We start from the raw sequence: 23958 nt of genomic DNA, 5'->3' as shown, positions 1-23958 counted from the left end.
CTTTTGGTAAGCCGAGTGCTTAACCATTGCACCACCAGGACTCCTGTATTTTGGTTGCGTGCTCAGAAACACTTTTCTTTCTGGTTGAGATGTTTTATCAAAAATGTTTGGAGACTCATACTGTAGTACTTAAGAGTCTGATATGCCTATGTTCAGATCCTAGCTTTAACATTTACAGGCGCTGTGACTTTGGACAAGTTATTTAAGGTCTCTAAAGTTCAGTCTGTAAAATCTGTAACTTTTAGTTTCTCCTTTGGAGGGTTATCCTGAAGGTTACAAGAGGCAGGAAGGCTCGAGCCCTCTATAAATGTGTAGGGAGGTACTCCCTCCACTCTCCACTCCACCATCTTTGCTATCAGGGCAAAACGAGCTAACTTAAAGAGAGTCGTTACGCACTTGTGGACTCTGAGTAAACCCTACCTCCCCTCTCTTTACAGAGCCCCATGATACTTCTGCTTCTCATTGCATACAGGACTGGCTAAGGGACACTGGTACAGGCACACCTGGAAGGGCAGTGGGAGGGGAGGCTTTATAGCAAGAAGGAGGAGAAAGATGGGTTACCTTTGCAAAGGGCTTCTCCCCACGTGGATGCCCAGCAGTGATGGGCCACTTGAAAACAAGATGGAGCCAGAGCAGCAGTGGGTATGGCCAGCCATTGGTCATTGTCTGCTGGGTGGAAGAGTTCTGTTCGGTAATGGCTTCTAAACTTCATAAGCCATAAACATTTATGACACTAGATTTCTTGCTAAAACAAGCTCCTCTTGGGTTTTACAGGTTAGGAGTTTTTTTTTTTCTGTCTCTAACTTTTCAAATAAATTATATTGAAATTAGAATACAAGTGAGGATCTCTACAAAGAGAAAATCCCATATAGTTCAGCTACATTTCCTCATTGATTTTTTGTAAAGACCTCCATAGCACTGATACTGAAATGCAAAACAAAAGCATTGTTCATCTAACTTCACACATTTAATGAGTAACAAGCTGTCAGCACAATTAACTGAAGAGAAGTATGAACTCTGCTGTTCAATATTGGAATTTCCTTAATATCCATTGGCTCAAAAATACTTTTTGCTTACTTCCTATGGATGGGCACCTTCTGAATAGCTGTAAGGAATGAAAAAGAGCAGGCCCCCAACGTTCCCACCCACGGAGAGTGGCTCCTACCGGAAGTGACGTGGACTTCCCCAGGTCTCAGGGGTCTGATTCCCAGAAAGCCCTTGTAAATATATCAGTTTCAGTCTAATCTGAATGGATTTACGTTTGATATTCTTACTTATAATCCTAAAAACAGTTGTAATATTTTGGTCTGTGTTTCTAAATAATTGTAAATTCTCCAAAGAAATATTTGCTTCCTGTAATGATCATAAAGGCAATAGAACAAAAAGGGCTCAAAAAGTGCTGATAACCCCCTGAGGGCCTGTGGATGGCTGTGTAATAAAATAATCTCGTTCCTAGATGGGTTTATTACTGTCCCACAGCACTTTGTGGTTTAGATGGTGCTTTGAAGTATGCATTTCATTTTATCCTTTAAAATCTCTATTTTTTTTTTTTTTTTTTTAATGAAAACACTTTAAATTACTGAAAAAGGAATTAGAAATTATAGCTGCCACTTTTGGAAAACCTGCTAAATCTAGCACCCGGCTATCTATGTACTTTAAATATCTGATCTCAACTTTTCGTACTGATTCCGTTGTTGCTGTGTGGCACTGAGTCAATTCTGACTCATACCAAATCTATAGGCTAAAGCAGAACTGCCCCATAGGGCTTCCTAGGCTGTAGCCCTGGTGGCGCAATGGTTACGTGCTCGGCTGCTAGCCAAAAGGCAATGGTTTGAACCCACCAGCTGGTCCACGGAAGGAAAGACCTGCGATGTGTTCCCATAAAGATGATAGCCTAGAAAACCCTATGGGGTCGTACTGCTCTGGCCTGTAGGGTCGATGTGAATTGAAATCAGCTTGGCCGCACACAACAGCAGCAGCGTTCTTCATGGGAGCGGATCACAAGGGCAGCTGGTGGACTGGAACCTCAGAACGTTCAGTCAGCAGCCAGATGCTTTAGCCAGCCACATGGTGCGTTTTTGCAGATAAGAAAGATAAGCCTAGAGGTGTTTAGCAACTTTCCCAGGATACACAACCAAAGGGTACTTGAGCCTAGGTTTTTATCTGACTTTAAAAACAGCTAAGAAAATGCTTAAGAAAATCCTCAACTTGTGACAAAACAACACTTAAAACCCTTTTATCCAAGTAATCATAGGAGCAGTGGTGGCACAGTGGTTAAAGTGCTCAGCTGCTGACTGAAAGGTTGATGGTTCGAGAACAGGAGCGGCTCTGCAGGAGAAAGTTGTGGCAGTCTGTTTCCATAAAGATTTCAACCTGAGAAACCTATGGGGCAATTTTGCTCTGTTCTACAGGGTCACCATGAGTCAGAATCAACTCCATAGCAGCGAGTATCCAAAGGGGCAGAAAGATAGAAGCTGCCAGATCACTCTTGGTGTGTCATCAAATGGCACAGCTAAGGGAAGCAACAAGGCTAAAATTAGTGTTGCCGTATGCCCGACTCTCTAATTTGACGTTGCGGCTATTGGCAGTGTTAGCATTCTGTGCCCAGTAGTGTCTTCTCCACAGCTCACCTCTGAGGTCTGGAAATAATTTGGAATTTTCTGTTTGGAAAATAGGACCTATTTCTTAATTTAAGATGTAACCATTTAAACATCAGTAAAGCTGTCTTTTGGAAAATACTGCTTAGTTGTAAAAGGGTTAGGCTGTTTTGAGCTTTTCAAAGTAGTAACAGTTTGGTTTGGTTAATGAATTCATTAGCCATACCTTGAGTTACAGTGCTTTTCTACTGAATTGATACCTGTCTAGTCTGTATTGAAAATAATCTAAGTTTTGTAGTTTCATCAGGAAGTTCCTTAGAATTAAGGTAATAAAAAAGAGAAAAATTTTTTCATGATTCTTTTAAGTTAACAAGCTTTGAAGGAATCAAGTATCTATGGAGTATTTATCAAGTATTAGTTACTCTGTTAGGTGCTCTCACGCCTATTTCATTCTCCCAAGAAATTCTGTAAGATTAAACCAAAAAACCAAAGCCAGTGCCGTCAAGTCGATTCCAACTCATAGCGACCCTACAGGACAGTAGAACTGCCCCATAGAGTTTCCAAGGAGCGCCTGGTGAATTCGAACTGCTGACCCTTTGGTTAGCAGACGTAGCACTTAACCACTACGCCACCAGGGTTTCCTCTGTAAGATTACTATCTCTTAATTTTACAGAGAAGGAAACCGATGCTCTGAAAATTTGAGAAGCTTGACCAAAGTCACATAGCCGATAAATGATAGCCAGGCCTCATACCTGGTTCTTTTTATCAAGCCTGTGTGTTGTGTTTTGTTTTTTGCTTAACTTGAAAGTAACTGATAAGAAAAATGTTTCCCAACAAATGTAATGAATGCCAGCTCCCGTATTCACCACGTGAGATCTTCACGCACAGTCTCAGCAAGGGTCTAAAAACACAGCAGCAGGACAGAGGTATAGGGCTAGGGTAGTACATCAGCCGGCACTGTCGGTTCACCCTTTAATGTTTTCGAGAATACACGAGATTTATCACTGAGGAATTGTAGAATAATGGCAGTAGATGGAAACAGGGTCCAACAGGGAGATGTACTACATCATTTGGGTTTAGCACTGCCATCTGCTTAATAGTGTCGAGAAGACTAGAGCGGTACTTGTGATCAACCATTCATAGCGGGGACAGATGCTGCAGAGAGTGAGCAGACCAGACAAAGAGGTTCGTTCCTAAAATGTAGATTATGTGACAGGCTTGCTAAAAAGCAGATATGTTGGTAATCGAACTTCCATTTTATTTATTTTTTCTGTTGCCATTTTTAAAAAAATTTTTGTGCTTCTTGAGAACATACACAGCAAAACATACACCAATTCAACCATTTCTACGTGTACAGTTCAGTGACATTGATTGCATTCTTCAGGTTGTACAGCCAGTCTCACCCAACTTTTCTGAGTTGTTCCTCCCCTATTAACATAAACTTACCACCCCCTAAACTTCCTATCTAATGTTTCGAATTGCTGTTGTCTGTTTGATTCCATATACATAGTTCTTAAAAGGACATAATGCTCACCCTCCTTTTCTGAGTTGTTCTTCCCTGTCTACCATAAACTCACTGCTCCCTAAGGTTCTTATCTAATCTTTTGAGTTCCTGTTGCCCATTTGATCCCATATAGGTTCCGACTCATAGTGACCCTGTGCACAGCAGAACAAAACACTGGCCGGACTGCACCATCCTCACAATTGTTGCTATCCTTGAGCATATTTATAAAAACCCCATTGCCATCGAGTCGATTCTGACTCATAGTGACCCTATAGGACAGAGTAGAACTGCCCCATAGGGTTTCCAAGGAGTGCCTGGTGGATTTTAACTGCTGACCTTTTGATTAGCAGCCATAGCTCTTAACCATTACGCCACCAGTGTTTTCAAGCATACACACACACACACACACACACAGACTAAAAACCCAAATTTTAAAAAAGCAGATATTGTGAGATTGAATACAAAGCAAAGAACCAACTGTATATTGTTTAGAAAAAATAAATATTAAGCATAAATTCACAAATACCTTGAAAGTAAAAGGATGGAAATAGATATACCATGCAAATACTGCCCCCGCCAAAAAAAAGTTGCCATCTAGTGAATTCTGACTCATAGCAACCCTACAGACCCTATAGGACAGAGTAGAACTGCCCCACAGGGTTTCCAAAGAGCTGCTGGTGGATTCGAACTGCCAATCTTTTGGTTAGCACATGACTTCTTAACTACTGCACCATCAGGGCTCCACCATGCAAATAGTATGTACTAAAAACTGGTATAGCTATAGTAATTTCAGACAAAGTAGACCTCAAAACAAAGAATATTACTAGAAATACTGAGGTATTTCATGATGATAAACGGCCAATTCATCAAAAAGACATCCCGGGAGGCAGAGCCAAGATGGCAGAATAGACAGACGCTTCCGTCGAGCCCTCTTTACGACAAAGACCTGAAAAAACAAGTGAAACGAGTATATTTGTGACAAGCTGGGAGCCCTGAGCATCAAAGGCAAGCTTAGACAACGAACTGAGGGGCAAGGGGAGGAAGAGACTGTTCAGAAGTGGAGAGGAGTTACCGGCCCTGAATCTCCAGGAGCCCTCAGGCACCATTCCTGGAGCGGCAGCGGCAGGCTGGTCCTAGCGCTCGGCCGCAGTTTCCTCAGGTAGAAGCAGCCAGCCACACAGCCCACTCACACGTCCGGAACCTGAGGAGAAGGGCGCTCTCGGCAAAAGCTAAGTATTTGCATATATTTTACCGCAACCCCTCCCCCCCACCCCCAAACCAGCTTCAGCGTCTGAATCCCTGGGCCTAAGATAGACCCTGGTGAGCACCTGAAGCTGTCCTCCCGGCCTTGAGGAAGGAAAAAATTTGCAACTGGGGGGAAAAGATAATTTGCTATCTCCATTAACTGGGGGAGCTCAGGACAAAAGCGGCTCCTGTCCAGGCATAAACCGTCCATGGACCTTGAGCACCTTTCCCTTCTGCATGGACCTGTGTGGGCCTATTTCAGGAAAATACGCCCTTGTTGGCAAACTCCAAACATTTCAGCAGTGCGGTGGAGAGGTGGGTATTTGACATTTGGCATTGCTTTGCCTATTAAACAAAATCCTCACCTACCCACAACAGGGACCTAAGGACTGGTGGCTCCGCTTGGTTCGCCCAGCCACCCGCGACAGGGGTCCAGGGATAACTGGTACCTCCCAGTCCTTACAACAAAAACGTTGGGTGCCCATGGTCCCTCTGCAGAGCCCACTCACCAGCACGCTCTAGGGAACAGAGATGCGTTTTCCTCAGAGACACTTGGGGCTTGGTTCTCGGCCCCCTGTCTTGTTCAGAGTGTGACCCCCTGCTGCAATCAGATACCGGTACAAATGCCAATCACTCCTGCCCCTCTAAGAATGTAGGACAGAGCCTGTACCACACACTTGATATCAGCTACCTAAAAACCTGAGCTGAATTCATACAAGAAAATTGAATGGACTCCTAGACTGATATACCTGGTAACAGGCCTAGCCAGCTGGGGACAGGACACCAGAGCTCCAAAGGTGAAAATAATCAAGCTAGCTCACTCAAGCAATCCATAGGGGTATACCAAAACAAAACAAAGCAAGCAGCTACGACACAGTAAGCAAGCATAAACTAATACAATAACTTATAGGTGGCTCAGAGACAACAGTCAGTATCAAGTCACATAAAGAAACAGGCCATGGTCACCTCAACAGGCTCTCAAAACAAAGAATCCAGGGATCTTCTAGATGAAAGTGCATTCCTGGAATAACCAGATGCAGAATACAAAAATTTAATATACAGAACCCTTCAAGACATCAGGAAGGAAATGAGGCAATACACAGAACAAGCCAAGGAACACACAGATAAAGCAACTGAAGAAATCAGAAAGATTATTCCAGAACATAATGAAAAGTTTAATAAGCTGGAAAAATCCATAGACAGACAGCAATCAGAAATTCAGAAGATTAACAATAAAATTACAGAGTTAGATAACTCAATAGAAAGACAGAGGAGCAGAATTGAGCCAAGTAGAAGCTAGAATTTCTGAACTCGAAGATAAATCACTTGGCACTAATATATTTGAAGAAAAATCAGATAAAAGAATTGAAAAAAATGAAGAAACCTTAAGAATCATGTGGGACTCTATCAAGAGAAATAACCTACGAGTGATTGGAGTACCAGAAGAGGGAGGGATAACAGAAAATACAGAGAAAATTGTTGAGGATTTGTTGGCAGAAAACTTCCCTGATATTGTGAAAGATGAGAAGATATCTCTCCAAGATACTCATCAAACTCCACATAAAGTAGATCTTAAAAGAAAGTCACCAAGACATATTATAATCAAGCTTGCCAAAACCAAAGATAAAGAGACAATTATAAGAGCAGCTAGGGATAAAAGAAAAGTCACCTACAAGGGAGAGCCAATAAGAATAAGCTCGGACTACTCGGCAGAAACCATGCAGGCAAGACAGCAATGGGATGACATATTTAAGAAATTGAAGGAAAAAAATTGCCTGCCAAGAATCATATATCCATCAAAACTGTCTCTTAAATATGAAGGTGAAATTAAGACATTTCCAGATAAACACAAGTTGAAGGAATTCATAAAAACCAAACCAAACCTACAAGAAATACTAAAGGGAGTTCTTTGGTTAGAAAATCAATAATATCAGGTATCGACCCAAGACTAGACCACTGGGCAGAGCAACCGGAAGTCAACCCAGACAGGGAAATCCAACAACAACGAATAAAAAAGCAAGATTAAAAAAAAAAAAAAAAAAAAAAAGCCCACCACAGGATAATGGTGATGTTATTATATAAAAGAAGACAACATTAAAATAATAAAGAGGGACTAAGAAATGTAATCATACACGTTCCATATGGACAGGAAGATACAGCAATACAAAGAAATAAAAGTTAGTTGTAAATTTAGAAAAATGGGTAAATAATAAGGTAACCACAAAGGAGACAAACTATCCTACTCATCAAAATATAATACAAGGGAAAAATACAGACTCAGCAGATACAAAATGAACAACAACAAATATGAGGAAAGGACAATATATAAAGAAAATCTCAGCACATAAAATCAAGTGGGAAAAAGAAGCTGTCAGCACACAAAGACATCAAAATGATAGCACTAAATTCATACCTATCCATAATTATCCTGAATGTAAATGGACTAAATGCACCAATAAAGAGACAGAGACTGGCAGAATGGATTAAAAAACAAGATCTGTCTATATGCTGCCTACAAGAGACACACCTTAGACTTAGAGACACAAACTAAAACTCTCAAAGGATGGAAAAAGATACATCAAGCAAACAACAATCAAAAAAGAGCAGGAGTGGCAATATTAATTTCTGACAAAACAGACTTTAAAGTTAAGTCCATCAGAAAGGGATAAGGAAGGACACTATATAATGATTAAAGGGATGATACGCCAAGAAGATATAACCATATTAAATATTTATGCACCCAAAGACAGGGCTGCAAGATACATAAAACAAACTCTATCAGCATTGAAAAGTGAGGTAGACAGCTCCACAATAATAGTAGGAGACTTCAACACACCACTTTCAGTGAAGGACAGGACATCCAGAAAGAAGCTCAATAAAGACAGGGAAGATCTAAATGCCACAATCAACCAACTTGACCTCGTAGACATATACAGAACACTCCACCCAACAGCAACCAAGTATACTTTCTTTTCTAGTGCACGTGGAACATTCCCTAGAATAGGCCACATATTAGGTCATAAAGCAAGCCTTAGCAGAATCCAAAACATTGAAATATTACAAAACATCTTCTCTGACCATAAGGCCATAAAAGTGGAGATCAGGAACAGGAAAAGCAGGGAAAAGAAATCGAACACTTGGAAACTGAACAATACCCTGCTCAAAAAGACTGGATTAGAGAAGACATTAAGGATGGAATAAAGAAATTCGTAGCATCCAATGAGAATGAAAACACTTCCTATCAGAACCTTTGGGACATAGCAAAAGCGGTGCTCAGAGGCCAGTTGATATCAATAAATGCACACATCCAAAAAGAGAAAGGGCCAAAGTCAAAGAACTATCCCTACAACTTGAACAAATAGAAAGAGAGCAACAAAAGAAACCCACAGGCACTGGAAGAAAACAAATAATAAAAATTAGAGCTGAACTAAATGAAATAGAAAACAGAAAAACAATTGAAAGAATTAACAAGACCAAAAGCTGGTTTTTTGAAAAACTCAACAAAATTGATAAACCATTGGCCAAATTGACAGAAGAAAAACAGGAGAGGAAGCAGATAAACCGAATAAGAAATGAGATGGGCGATATTACAACAGACCCCACTGAAATTAAAAGAATCATATCAGATTACTATGAAAAACTATACTCAAACAAATTTGAAAACCTAGAAGAAATGGATGAATTCCTAGAAACACACTACCTACCTAAACTAACACAAACAGAGGTAGAACAACTAAATAGACCCATAACAAAAGAAGAGATTGAAAAGGTAATCAAAAACCTCCCAACAGAAAGAAAGCCCTGGTCCCAATGGTTTCACCGCAGAGTTCTACCAAACTTTCAGAGAAGAGTTAACACCACTCTGACTAAAGGTATTTCAGAGCATAGAAAAGCATGGAATACTACCAAACTCATTTTATGAAGCCACCATATCCCTGATACCAAAACCAGGTAAAGACACCACAAGAAAAGAAAATTATAGACCTATATCCCTCATGAATGTAGATGCAAAAATCTTCAACAAAATTCTAGCCAATAGAATTCAACAATATATCAAAAAATAATTGACTATGACCAAGTGGGATTCATACCAGGTGTGCAGGGATGGTTCAACATTAGAAAAACAATTAATGTAATCCACACGGAAATAAAACAAAACACAAGAATCACATGATTTTATCAATGGATACAGAAAAGGCATTTGACAAAGTTCAACACTCATTCATGATAAAAACTCTCAGCAAAATAGGAATAGAAGGAAAATTTCTCAATATAATAAAGGGCATTTATACAAAGCCAACAGCCAACATCACCCTAAATGGAGAGAGCCTGGAAACACTCCCACTGAGATCAGGAACCAGACAAGGATGCCCTTTATCACCACTCTTATTCAACATTGTGCTGGAAGTCCTAGCCAGAGCAATTAGGCTAGATAAAGAAATAAAGGGCATCCAGATTGCCAAGGAAGAAGTAAAAGTATCTCTATTTGCAGATGACATGATCTTATACACAGAAAACCCTAAGGAATCCTCCAGAAAACTACTGAAACTAATAGAAGAGTTCAACAGAGTACTGGGATACAGGATAAACATACAAAAATCAGTTGGATTCCTCTACACCAACAAAAAGATCATCGAAGAGGAAATCACCAAATCAATGCCATTTACAGTAGCCCCCAAGAAGATAAAATACTTAGGAATAAATCTTACCAGAGATGTAAAAGACTTATACAAAGAAAACTACAGTACACTTCTGCAAGAAACCAAAAGAGACCTACATAAGTGGAAGATCATATCTTGCTCATGGATAGGAAGACTTAACATTATAAAAATGCCTGTTCTACCAAAAGCGATCTATACATTTAATGCAATTCCGATCCAAATCCCAGGGAGATTCTTTAATGAGATGGAGAAACAAATCACCAATTTCATATGGAAGGGAAAGAGGCCCCGAATAAATAAGGGGTTACTGAAAAAGAAGAACAAAGTGGGAGGCCTCACTTTACCTGATTTTAGAACCTATTATACCTTATACCACCACAGTAGTCAAAACAGCCTGGTACTGGTACAACAACAGATACACGGACCAATGGAACAGAGTTGAGAATCCAGACATAAATCCATCCACATACAAACAGTTGATGTTTGACAAAGGCCCCAAAACAGTTAAATGGGGAAAAGACAGTCTTTTTAACAAATGGTGCTGGCATAACTGGATATCCATTTGCAAAAAAATGAAACAAGCCCCGTACCTCACTCCATGCACAAAAACTAACTCAAAATGGATCAAAGACCTAAATATAAAATCTAAAACGATAAGGATCATGGAAGAAAAAATAGGGACAACGTTAGGCACCCTAATACATGGCATAAACAGTATAGAAAACATTATAAAGAGCATAGTTGAAAAACTAGATAACTGGGAGCTCCTAAAAATCAAACACTTATGCTCATCCAAAGACTTCACCAAAAGAGTAAAAAGACTACCTACAGGCTGGGAAAAACTTTTTAGCTATGACATTTCTGATCAGCGCCTGATCTCTAAAATCTGCATGATACTGCAAAAACTCAACTGCAATAAGACTAATAACCCAATTAAAAAATGGACAAAAGATATGAATAGACACTTCCCTAAAGAAGATATTCAGGTAGCTAACAGATATATGAGGACATGTTCACTATCATTAGCCATTAGAAAAATGCAAATCAAACCTACAATGAGGTTTCATCTCACTCCAACAAGGCTGGCATTGATCCAAAAAACACAAAATAATAAAAGTTGGAGAGGCTGTGGAGAGATTGGAACACTTCTACACTGCTGGTGGGAATGTCAAATGGTACAACCACTTTGGAAATCAATTTGGCGCTTCCTTAAAAAGTTAGAAATAGAACTACCATACTCTCCAGCAATTCCACTCCTTGGAATATATCCTAGAGAAATAAGAGCCTTTACACGAATGGATATATGCACACCCATGTTTATTGCAGCACTGTTTACAATAGCAAAAACATGAAAGTAACCAAGGTGCCCATCAATGGATGAATGGATAAATAAATTATGGTATATTCACACAATGAGTTACCACGCATTGATAAAGAACAGTGAGGTATTTGTGAAACATTTCATAACATGGAGGAACCTGGAAGGCATTATGCTGAGTGAAATTAGTCAGTTGCAAAAGGACAAATATTGTATAAGACCACTATTATAAGAACTTGAGAAATAGTTTAAACTGAGAAGAAAACATTCTTTTTTAGTTATGAGGGGGGGAGGGAGGGAGGGAGGGAGGGTGGGAGAGGGTTATTCATTAATTAGATAGTAGATAAGAACTACTTTAGGTGAAGGGAAAGACAGCACACAATACAGGGGAGGTCAGCACAATTGGACTAAACCAAAAGCAAAGAAGTTTCCTGAATAAACTGAATGCTTCGAAGGCCAGCGTAGCAGGGGCAGGGGTCTGGGGGCCATGGTTTCAGGGAACATCTAAGTCAATTGGCATAATAAAATCTATTAAGAAAACTTTCTGCATCCCACTTTGAAGAGTGGCGTCTGGGGTCTTAAACGCTAGCAAGCAGCCATCTAAGATGCATCAATTGGTCTCAACCCACCTGGATCAAAGGAGAATGAAGAACACAAGGACACAAGGTGATTACGAGCCCAGGAGACAGAAAGGGCCACATGAACCAGTGACTACATCATCCTGCGACCAGAGGAACTAGATGGTGCCCGGCTACAACCAATGACTGGCCTGACAGGGAACACAACAAAGAACCCCTGAGGGAGCAAGAGCAGTGGGATGCAGACCCCACATTCTCATAAGACCAGACTTAATGGTCTGACTGAGACTGGAAGGACCCCAGTGGTCATGGCCCCCAGACCTTCTGTTGGCCCAGGACAGGAACCATTCCTGAAGCCAACTCTTCAGACATGGATTGGACTGGACAATGGGTTGGAGAGGGATGCTGGTGAGGAATGAGGTTCTTGGATCAGGTGGTCACTTGAGACAATGTTGGCATCTCCTGCCTGGAGGGGAGATGAGAGGGTGGAGGAGGTTAGAAGCTGGAGAAATGGACATGAAAAGAGAGAGTGGAGGGAGGGAGCGGGCTTTCTCATTAGGGGGAGAGTAATTGGGAGTGTGTAGCAAGGTGTATATGGGTTTTTGTGTGAGAGACTGACTTGATTTGTAAACTTTCACTTAAAGCACGATAAAAATTATTTTAAAAAAAAAAAAAGACATCCCATTGCCATCGAGTTGATTCCGACTCATAGCAACCCTATAGGACAGAGTAGAACTGCCCCACAGCGTTTCCAAAGAGCATCTGGTAGATTTAAACTGCCAACCTTTTGGTTAGCAGCCATAGAACTTAATCACTATGCCACCAGGGTTTCCCAAAAAGACATAAGCAATGTTAAGTGTATATACACCTAATAACAGTGCACAAAAACGAATAAGAACTGGAAGAACAAAAAGGAAATACAGGTAAAATAACAATCATAGCTGGAGACTTTAAAACCTCTCTCTTTTGGTAACTGATAAAGGAAAATCAGTAAGCATTGAGAGATTTTAAAAGCACTGTGACCTGTTGCCCTAAGCTAATCATTATAGAACATGCTGTTTAACAAGAGCAGGGTACACATTCTTCTCAAGTGCACATGGACCGTTCACCAATGTAAATAGTATCCTGAGCAATAAAACAAGTCCTAAAAATTTCTGTGGATCAAAATAATAAAAAGCACCTAGTACCCAGATTTGGTTTCTAATTCCATTCTCCAGTAATAGGAATCAGGGTCTTTGGAGAAATGACTAATTCTGGGGCTTGGGCAGGAAATATGCAGGATGAGTGTGGAGCGCCTTGTAGCACCAGAAAGTAAGGAAGTGCTAAAAAAATAAATATGTGTATGTATTGTTGTTGTGAAATGAGACACAGGAGTCAAATGAAAGAGCTCTTAATGGCCAAAGAGGGAGCAGTTTGAGTAACAACATGAAGGAGTATTGGATTACAGTCAAAGTAGAAAATAACCCGAATCTGTATTAACATAGATAAATGATTAAATAAATAAATGGGGGAGAAGAAACAAATCCCCTGACACTTTTACCATGAGACCAGAAAAACTGGATGGTACACAATTTTTCTACACAGGTACCATTACTGAATATTTTGATCAAGGATTCTATAGAGGATTCCTGATTAAAAGGGGGAAAATACAGAACAGATTTGAAATTCTCACGGACTGCAGACTTTCAGAAACTATTGCCCTGAGATAATCTTTAAACCTTAAACAAAAAATATCCTCTGAAGTTATAAAACCAAACAATAGTTTAGCTTAACTAGTAAAAAATGTCTGCCTTAAGCAATACACTCTTTTAAGAACTATCTATATGGAATCAAATTGACAACAGCAACTCAAAAGATAAGATAGGAGACCAAGGGGACAGTGATTTCACGTTAATGGTAGAGGAATAATTCAGAAAAGGAGGGTGAGAATGGTTGTACAATTGGAGGAATGTAACCAATGTCACTGAATGGTACCTGGAGAAATTGTTAAATTGTATTCTGTCCTATAGGGTAGCAGGTAGCTATGAGTCGAAATCGACTTCAGTGGCATTGCGTGTGCTGGGTTTTTTATATTCTCAACAACAAAAAGTAAAATAAATTTTGTATATATGTACATATATATACATACACACTTACATACGTATAAAAAAAAAAAAAACTGCCATAGAGTTGATTTTGACTCATAGCGACCTCATAGGACAGAGTAGAACTGCCCCATAGAGTTTCCAAGGAGCAGCTCCTGGTGAATTCAAACTGCTGACCCTTTGGCTAGTAGCTGAGCTCCTCACCACTATACCACCAGTGCTCCATATACACGTAGATACATACATGCATACATATATATATATATATATATATACATATATATATATATATATATATGGCACCATTTAAAAGTAAATAGGTAAGCCACAGGCTGGGAGAAAATATTTGCAACGCACACATCTGATAACGGACACTTATCCAGACTATATAAAGGAAGTTAAAACTCAACTACACACCCATTGGAACAGCTAAAATAAAAATCATTGACAGCACTAAGTGTTGGCAAGGTTGTAAAGCCACTAGAGCTCTCATACGGTGCTAGGGAGTGTGTAAAATGGCACAACTGTGGAAAACTTTGATACTTTCTTAAAAAACAAGCTAAAAATTAGAGGCCTAAGACCTCCAATTCCACGCCTAGTAATTTTGTTCAAGAAATAAGAATATGTATCCAGAAAAAGCTTTATGTAACCATGTTCAGAGCAGCTTTACTTATAACAGCCAAAAACTAGGAATAGTCCAGATGCCCATCAACAGAATAGATAAGCACACTCTGACGTATTCATACCGTTGAACGCCACTCAGCGTTCAAAGGGAGTGGAGTAATGATAACTGCAACCACATGGTTGAAGCTAAAACAAACTTTTTAAAAGGTGCTTTCCACAAGGCTCTTAACCTAATGAGTGTGATGCTGTTGCATAGTTATGTATTAAACTGTCACTAACAGTAGCAGATGAACATTTTACCAGGTAAACCAGAAGGAGGAGAAAGAAGGGAACAAGGGGCCTGTGAAGAAGCTAGACTGGGTGGGTGCTGGTGGTGACCAGTGAGGCTAAGACCTGGAATGCCCAAGACGGTAGGTGGGTGAAGCATCTAGAGAAAGATGAACTGATTCTCTGATCAATAGAGGCCATTTTGGGATGGGCCGGACCAGGCTCAGGAGCGTTAGCGGGTCCTCTCCATACCCACCACCACCAGACTGGTCTAAGCTATTGTGGAGTATGATGGGAGCCTGAATGCTGCTTGCCCGCCTCCACATGTCAACTCTTTCCCGTCATTTCTCCGTACTGCAGCCAAAGGAGTTTTTTTAAATATGTGTCATAATTATACGCTCTCATACAGCTAAGTACTTTTCCTTTATAACTGCAGTTTTATATTGAAGTGATTCTCTGATCCATGTGTGTATTGTTTTTAATTTTGCTCACTGCCATATCCTCCAGTGCCTAGTACAGTGCCCGAAACAGATAGGGAATGCTCAGTAAACACTGAATAAATGTTGAGAGTTCCTTAACATTGAGTTTAAATTTAATTGCAATAGGTTACATTGTGTTAATTCCTTTAATTCAACATATTTTGAGATTGAGCCTGAATAATTTGATATGCAAATTAGTATGTCACCAGTTTGTCTAGAAACGCCAAAAACCACTTGCTAGCCCAACATTGTCTTGCAAGAATGCTGACAATCTCATAAAAAGTCACATGAGACTTCCTGCCAAAATGTTATTTCGTATCCATATGTATTGCAAATCACAGTCACTGTTTTCTTAAAGAATCGCAGTAAATACGGCTTTGAAGTCCAAATATCAAATGTGTCTACCAAAAATCTCCCCCAAAAGGTACTTCAGTATAGCAGATGGGAGGGTTGGCTGTGAAAACAAAATGAAGATTAACAACTGACCCAATGAAATACTGTAAACTGGCTTATAAAATGTTGATAAACCATTATGAATCCAGTACCAAAAGATAACACGCCTTGGCACACAGTGTGGTTGGCACACAGTGTGGTTGGCACACAGTGTGGTTGGAGTCTGGAAGTCACCATAGAAATACAGTTAAACAGGCTGATGAACCCACCCTTGGTCCTGTTCTCTGCCCGGATATGTTTTTTGTATCTTTAGATTTTGATGTTAAATCTAAGCAGGCTTCCCAGCCTTCTTCTCACTTGGGGACTGATCTACCCTTTTCCCCTCTCAAGACTTTTTCCCCACAGCTCCCAGTCTGTGGGGACTGTTCTCCTTATCACATCTTTGCATTAATCAGCTTGGCTTCCCCAGTCTGTCAAGTTCTTACACATTGATTCAATACATCATGCACAGAAACCTCATTCAGATTTCTTAGGATGTATAGTGATAATATAAGTAGTTTTTAAATTATCCTTTGCCAGAAAAATAAGTTATAAAAAATGGATCTGTTTGCATGTGTTTCTTTATAAGAAATCTTAGTTCAGTAGTGTTTCTGAGGAATTAAGTCATTGTTGAAATTAGCATTAGTGCTGAAGCTTGGGAGCCCTGGTGGCACAGTGGTTAAGAGCTTGGCTGCTAACCAGAAGGTGGGCAGTTCGGATCACCGGCCACTCCCTTGGAAACTCCGTGGGTTAGTTCTCGTCTGTCCAGTAGCGTCGCCGGAAGTCAGAATTGACTTGACAGCAAGTTACCGAAGCTTGAGTCAAAAGACAGGTCTGAACTCGAATCCTAGATTTTGATTGTTGTGTGACTTTGAGCAAGTCACATGGTAAACTTTATGAAATCTTAATAAATTAATAGTTAATTTATTAATAAATTGAGTAGGCAAAATAGCACTCACTGAAAGTTTAATAAAATTATAAAATTGCAGAGTACCATGCAAATACAAGGAAAGTGATAGTTATTGTTGGTATTTTTGGTAGACTTGTATCACTCCATGTAGCTTCCTCACTCTGCTAGACCTGGTTTGCTGACCAGAAGTAGATTGTATAAAATCAAACTAGGTGATCTTGGGAAAGCATTGCTCATTGAGAAAGAACCTCTGCTCGATAACGGTGGTAATAGTTGTCCTTGAATAAGAGCTTACTCTATGCATTTCACACATTATCTCATTTAAACAATCTTATGAGAGAGGTTTTTTTAAGACCATTTTACAAATGAGAAAACTGAATTAACTTTGCTTACGCTTACACACAGAGTCAAGTGCTGGAGCCTAGATTCTGACATGTTTACGTGCCTTTCTTAACTATTAATTCTAAACCATCTACCGAAATGACTGCAGTGAGATGGAGGAAGCAGCTTGAGAACGCAAACCTGAGCACACAGGACAGTACATGTGGCATTGCGGTGACACCGTCAGCATCACCCTCAGTACCTGCTGCTGTGAAACCTGTCCCCAGAGCATCTCCAAGACTTGTTTGAATGGGCAGTCCCGGGGTGTTGGAGGAAGAAGGGTCAGCGTGATGTAACAAGGACGCTCTGGAAATAGTTCATGCCATGTGAAAATCTTGTGAATAAACTGTTGTTTCCCTTTTATTTTATTTCATTTTTATTGGAACTTCATAAAAATTCATAGTTTTTGTTTCTTTTTAAGTTACACGGAACACCTCTGTGACCTTGTTTTAAGCAACGTTTTGGTATTTTGATAGGAAGGAGCTGCACAAGACTACTTTCTGTTAAAATAAAAAAAAAATACGAAAGCACAGTTAAATACCTCTGCCTCGGGAAAACACAGGGGTACTCAGCGTCCCTGGTCTCAGGGTGCAGGGCTCTATCTTTTAGGACTGAGCTGAGCTCTGAATTAGCCATAAACGTGACCAAATTAGGAGTTTATTTTTCTTTCATGTAAGAAGTCTGGATATAAGCAGCTCCAGGCTAACGTGACAGCTGCCTACCTTTTGAGGACCCAGGGACCTTCTGTTGCTCTCTCTCACCATCCTTCACTCTGGCCTTCATTTCAAGGTTCATCTCAGGCTCGAGATTGCCATTGTAGCTCAGGCCACCAAGGTGGGGTTCAAGGAGAGAGGAGAAGGGGAAGTAGAAAGCTGGGTTTTCCAGGTAAGTTCCCTTCTGTTAGGAACTTTCCCAGAAGCTTGACTAGCTACGATTTGCTTCTGCCTCATTGGCAACCTCCTCCTCATCTGCAGAGGTGGGTGAGAAATGGAGGCTTTTGGGTTGATACATTATCACCTGCTTCCCACCCCCAGTCTTTCTGAGCACTGGTTAGAACCTAGCCGCTCCATTCATTTGTCCCTTCAGGATTTTTACTGAGTGTCTTTTAGGTCTCAGACACTTGTGGAAGCTAGAGCTCAAAAAGATTAAGCTGTCTGCTCAATATTCCACTGCTACTAAATGGAAGAACAGGATTCAAACTAAGTAAACCTTTAATCCACACTCTGGGCTTCTAAGCATTACACTGTGACGTGTCTTTCTCATGAAAGTGGACCTTGTTCATAACATGCTTTCACATGCATGCCTTAATTGATCCTCTAACAGCTGTGTGAAGTAACTGGAATGTGAAGTGGGGAGGCTTCAGTTTGGGGTGCAGGGAAATAATGGACTTACTGAAATGGCCCACTTGAATACTGTTGGACTGTTTGAACTAAGGTTTTACGTCTGAGTTTGTGCTCTTGAGGTGATGTGACAGCAAAGGCTCTACCCCAGTAAACTACGTCGCACTGTCAGGCCTATGGCTGTTCATAGCAGTGAATTCTACCCAGATGGTAACTTTGTGGAAGGTCCTGAAAGGGTTGGGAATCAGATCTCAGGGAAAGGTGACAATAAAAATAAGGGCTAGCAACAGCGCGTGTGTAGTAATGGGTAGAAACACCTCCTCAGGTGATGGATTCTCTCTCTGGACCCGGCCAGTGGAGAGATGGTTCACATGAGATCCTGGAACTAAAAGATAAGAGGCCAGTGAACAGTGTTCAGGTAAACCGGGTGTGTGGGTGGAAGGTGAGGAGCGTCAGCGCAGCCAGGTTAGAACACACTGGGTGAGGACATTCAGCAGGATTGCCAGAGGCCCAGCTGAGCTGGCGGGCAGAGTTGACTGCGCTTTCCCAAGGAAGGAACCCATGGTCTGGAATTCTGGTGGTGGCCCTGGGGAAATGCTCTGGGTGGCAGGAGGTGGCTAATTTTACTAAGAGACCCTTCTTCTCAGAAATTAAGAGCATGCTTAGCATTTACACAGACTTTTATTCCAGTCCTGGCCTCACCACTTACCAGCCATGTGGCTTTGAACAAGTGTCTTAACCCATCAGAACCTGTTTGTTTCCAGTTTGTAAAATTGGAATAATAGTCCCTACCTTAAAGAGTTAATAAGTTTAATATATGTTTGTATATGTGTGTGTTTGTGCTTCTGTGTGTGTATATATATATATGTTTATATGTATGTGTATGTCCTTAGTCCTCAAGGTGACATCTTTGCTTTTTAACACTTTAAAGAGGCCAATTTTTTTTTTTTTTTTTTGCAGTAGATTTGCCCAATGTATTTATAGCAAAAAAAAAAAAAACTTTGCCATTGAGTCAATGTCGACTTATAGGGACCCTATAGGACAGAGTGTACTACTGCCCCATAGGGTTTCCAGGGAGCAGTTGGTGGATTTGAAACTGCAGACCTATTGGTTATTAGCCAAGTTCTTAACCACTGTACCACTAGAGCTCCTTTTATATGTATATACATATATATATGTATGTATATATGTGTTGTTGTTCTTTTTGGGTGCCTGCGAGTCAGTCCTGACTTATAGGGACCCTACGCACAACAGAATGAAACACTGCTCAGTCCTTTGTCATCCTCACAGTCATCATTATGTTTTAGCTCATTGTTGCAGCCACTGTTTCAATCCATCTCGTTGAAGGCCTTCATCTTTTTCACTGACACTTGACCTTACCAAGCATGATGTCCTCCTCCAGAGAGTGGTCCCTCCTGATAACATATCCAAAGTCCATGAGACGAAGTCTCCGCGTCCTTGCTTCCAAGGAGAACTCTGGCTGTTATTTCTTCCAAGACAGTCTTGTTTGTTCTTCTGGCAGTCCATGGTATGTTCAGTATTCTTTGTAATTCAAAGGCATCAATTTTTCTTTGGTCTTCCTTATTATTCATTGTCTAGCTTTCACATGCATATGAGGCAATTGAAAATATTGTGGTTTGGGTCAGGTGCACCTTAGTCCTCAAAGTGACATCTTTGCTTTTTTAGCACTTTAAAAAGGTCTTTTGCAGCAGATTTGCCCTATGCAGTGCGTCTTTTGATTTCTTGTCTGCTGCTTTCATGGGTGTTGATTGTGGATCCAAGTGAAATGAAATCCTTGACAACTTCAGTCTTTTCTCTGTTTATCATGATGTTGGTTATAGGTCCAGTTGTGAGGAATTTTGTTTTTATGTTGACATGTAATTCGTACTGAAGGCTTTGATCTTTGATCTTCATCGGTAAGTGCTTCAAGTTGTCTTAACTTGCAGCAAGCAAGATTGTGTCATCTGCATATCGCAGGTTGTTAATGAGTCTCCCATCAATCCAATCGTGATGCCAAATTCTACTCATATAGTTCAGCTTCTGGGATTATTTGCTCAGCATACAGATTGAAGAAATATGGTTAAGTGTGTACATATGTCTATACACACAACACAAAGCCTGAAACCAAAATGTGCAAGAGTTCCGTTTACATCCATTCCTGCCAGTTTCTCTTGACCATGATCTTTATGTCCCCACCCTGTTACTCAAACAGCTCTTCTCAGGGTCCCCAGTAACCTCCAGGTGGCCAAATCTCTGGGCCAGTTCAAAGTTCTCTTCTCTTTGACCCCTCAGCACCTTTGCCACAGGTGATTGCAGATCACGTCTTCTTTCTGAAGCACTTTGGGCACTTAGCTTCCACAGCCTCTCTCTCCTACCACCTCGCTGAATGTGTCTTCTCAGTCTTCCTTGCTGGACTCCCCTCTTTTCCTTGCCCTTTACATTTTGGAATGTCCCTGGGCTCAGTCCTTTGACCTCTTCTCCATCTGCACTTACTCCCAAAGTGGACTCACCTGGTGTGTTAGTCATCTAGTGCTGCTATAACAGACATCTACAAATGGATGGCTTTAACAAAGAGAAATGTATTTTCTCACAGTCTAGTAGGCTAGGGTGTCAGCTTCAGGAGAAGGCTTTCTCAGTCGCATCTGTAGGAAAGTCCTTCTCATTAGTCTTCCCCTGGACTAGGAGCTTCTCTGGGAAGGAACTCCAGGTCCAAAGGACACGCTCTGCTCTGGACACTGCATTCTTGGTGGTATGAGGTCTCCCTGTCTCTCTGCTCACTTCTTTCTTTTATATCTCAAAAGAGATTGCCTCAAAACACAATCCAATCTTGTAGGTTAAGTCCTGCCTCACTAACACAACTGCCACCCATCCCCCTGCATTAACATCACAGAGGCAGGATTTACAACATATAGGAAAATCACACAATACTGGGAATCACGGCCTAGCCAAATTGATACATACGTTTTTGGGAGAGTCTTAATTGAATCCATGACACCTGGTCTGATGGTTTGAATTTTCCTTTAAATGATGGGGACTCCCAGATTTATGTCTCCAGTTCAGAACTTGCTCCTGAACCCCACATTTCTGTTCCCAGTTGCCTCCTTACTGCCTCCCCAGATAAGATCCATGGGACTCATTCCTGATTTCTTTCAGATCTCAGCTCAGATGACACCATAGTAGAGCAAGCTCTCTAAGTGTATAAAATAACAACTGATCCCATGTCTTTCAGTCTCTTTTGGACACTCTTCTTATTCTTTTTGCATGAGATATCTTATATGTTGTATTGTTGTTGTTGGGTGCCGTCGAGTCAGCTCGACTCATAGCAACCCCGTTGGACAGAGAAGAACTGCCCCATAGGGTTTTCTTGGCTGTAATCCTTATGAGAGCAGATCACCACGCCTTTGTTCTGCTGAGCTGCTGGGTGGGTTCAAACTGCCAACCTTTCAGTTAGTAGCTAACCATTTAACTGTTGCACCACCAGGGCGCCTTATATGTCGTATAAACTCTCTCTATCTATGTATATACATTAGACAGAATATCTACTTTCTGTCTTTCCTATTATAATATAGGCTGTATGAAGGTAGTAAATTCATTGTTTCAGAAATATTGTTAAATGGTTTAACTCATGCGTGAGTAAGAGTGAGTGACTAAATGAGTAAAAGAAAGGAATGAATGCATGCATGCTTGGCTCATACAGTACTTGGTTTGGTAAATGGCTTCTGCACTTGGTAAGTGGCAGAGCCAAGGCTCTGGGCCAGGTCTCGCTGGAACCCGCCACTCTCCCTACGCTGCGCTGTACAGTGCCGGCCCCCTCCTCCCAGTGGGTGCTTAGCTCCTTACAAGCAAGACTTCCCCTTGGCGGACCTCGGTTTGCATATGAGCGAAGAAAGAGTAAGATGGATAGCTATTTCTTCCAGAACAATGAAAATCTTTTAGTAAGTTAGGCAAATAAATTTTCAATAATATTAATAATAATATTTTCAATAAACTTGGGGAATAATATTTTCAATAAAATATAACCAGTTTTATTGAATTTTTTTTAAATTCCTAAGTCATTAATAAAGGAGGAAAAGATTTGTTTTTTCATCTATAATTTAAAAATCCTATTTTGTCCCTGAGAAAAAAATGAAGGATAAATTTTCAGTTACAATTTTAAAAATATTTTTTAGTATAGGTACTTGGTATCAGCCTGTTTCTTAAAGTAGAATTGTGTTGTAAACTGAAAGTTGTGTCAATTCTTAATCATTTGAATAAGAAGTAGAAATAATTCTCCAAATAGTTTTAAGCCCTAGCTTTCACTTTTTTTTTCTAACCAAACCTGATTTCATACACATGGTAAATTCGGTTTTTAAATTTTCCGTTGTTTTCCCTCCCCTGTCAGCCTTGTGATGGATGTTCTCCTGAGCACTGAGATGTCTAACCCTGTCTGGCTAACAGTGTCAGCTCTGAGAGGTCTATAATTTAGAAAACCAGACCTTCAATTTTTGTGAGCTGATAGGATTGCTGAACCTTTCTCTTAGAGACAGAGGGCTTCTCTGGTAAAAGTGTATATTTGATCTGAGCTTTTAAATGGGAAATATTTAAATATTCAGAATTCTGGCAAATGTATGTGATGTTGATTCCTAAAGAAAATTACTTATTTCAAACCTAAATTTGTATTTTCTGTTTTGTTGCATTCTAGCCCTAGAAAATAACATGTACCAGCTAACAAATTGGGAGCCCTGGTAGCGTAGTGGTTAAGAGCTTGGCAGCTAACCAAAGGATCAGCAGCTCAAATCTACCAGCTGCTCCTTGGAAACCCTATGGGGCACTTCTACTCTGTCCTATAAAAAAAAAAAAAAAATATAGGGTCACTATAAGTCAGAATCGACTTGACAGCAACGGGTTTGAGTTTGGTTAGCAAATTGAGGTTATTCCCGTGTTCATACTGCCCCCTATGGATTTGGAAGATGTATATATTTGCATTGCTGACAAAAAATCACAGCTCCTTCCTCCCTGAATTTTCGCCTGTTTGCCCAGAAGCCAGGGTGTTCTAGTCGTAGTTGTCTTGGTCATCTAGTGCTGCTATAACAGAAGCACCACAGATGGATGGCTTTAACAAAGAGAGGTTTGTTCTCTCACAGTCCAGTAAGCTAGAAGTCCGATTTCAGGGCACTGGCTCCAGGGGAAGGCTTTGTCTCCCGGTTGGCTCTGGAGGAAGGTCCTTGTCATCAGTCTTCCCTTGGTCTGGGGTCATCTCAGCGCAGGAATCTTAGGTCCAAAGGACACATTCTGCTCCCGGCACAGCATTTTTGGTGGTATGAGGCCCCCTGTCGCTGTGCTCACTTCTCTCTTTTATATCTCAAAAGAGATTGCCTTAAGACACTATCTAACCTTAAAGAACTCATCAGTATAACCATCTGATTACATCATAGTGATAGGATTTACAACACATGGGGAAATCACAAAATGGTGGTCGGTCACAATACCGGGAATCATGGCCTAGCCAATTTGACAGATATTTTGGAGAACACACTTCAGTCTGTGACAATGGTATTG

General features: G+C 40.6%; 1 protein-coding gene across 7 annotated transcripts in view; it reads left to right on the top strand.

Moving 5' to 3' along the window:
* The window catches only part of KHDRBS3 (KH RNA binding domain containing, signal transduction associated 3), a 185196-nt gene that overhangs the window by 140777 nt on the left and 20461 nt on the right, over positions 1-23958 (top strand). The gene's annotated exons all lie outside the window — the stretch shown is intronic.

Source organism: Elephas maximus, chromosome 15 (assembly GCF_024166365.1).
Source record: "Elephas maximus indicus isolate mEleMax1 chromosome 15, mEleMax1 primary haplotype, whole genome shotgun sequence".
Taxonomy (NCBI): Eukaryota; Metazoa; Chordata; class Mammalia; order Proboscidea; family Elephantidae; genus Elephas; species Elephas maximus.
Note: the sequence above shows the minus strand (reverse complement) of the source record. Positions and strands in the feature narration are given on the sequence as shown.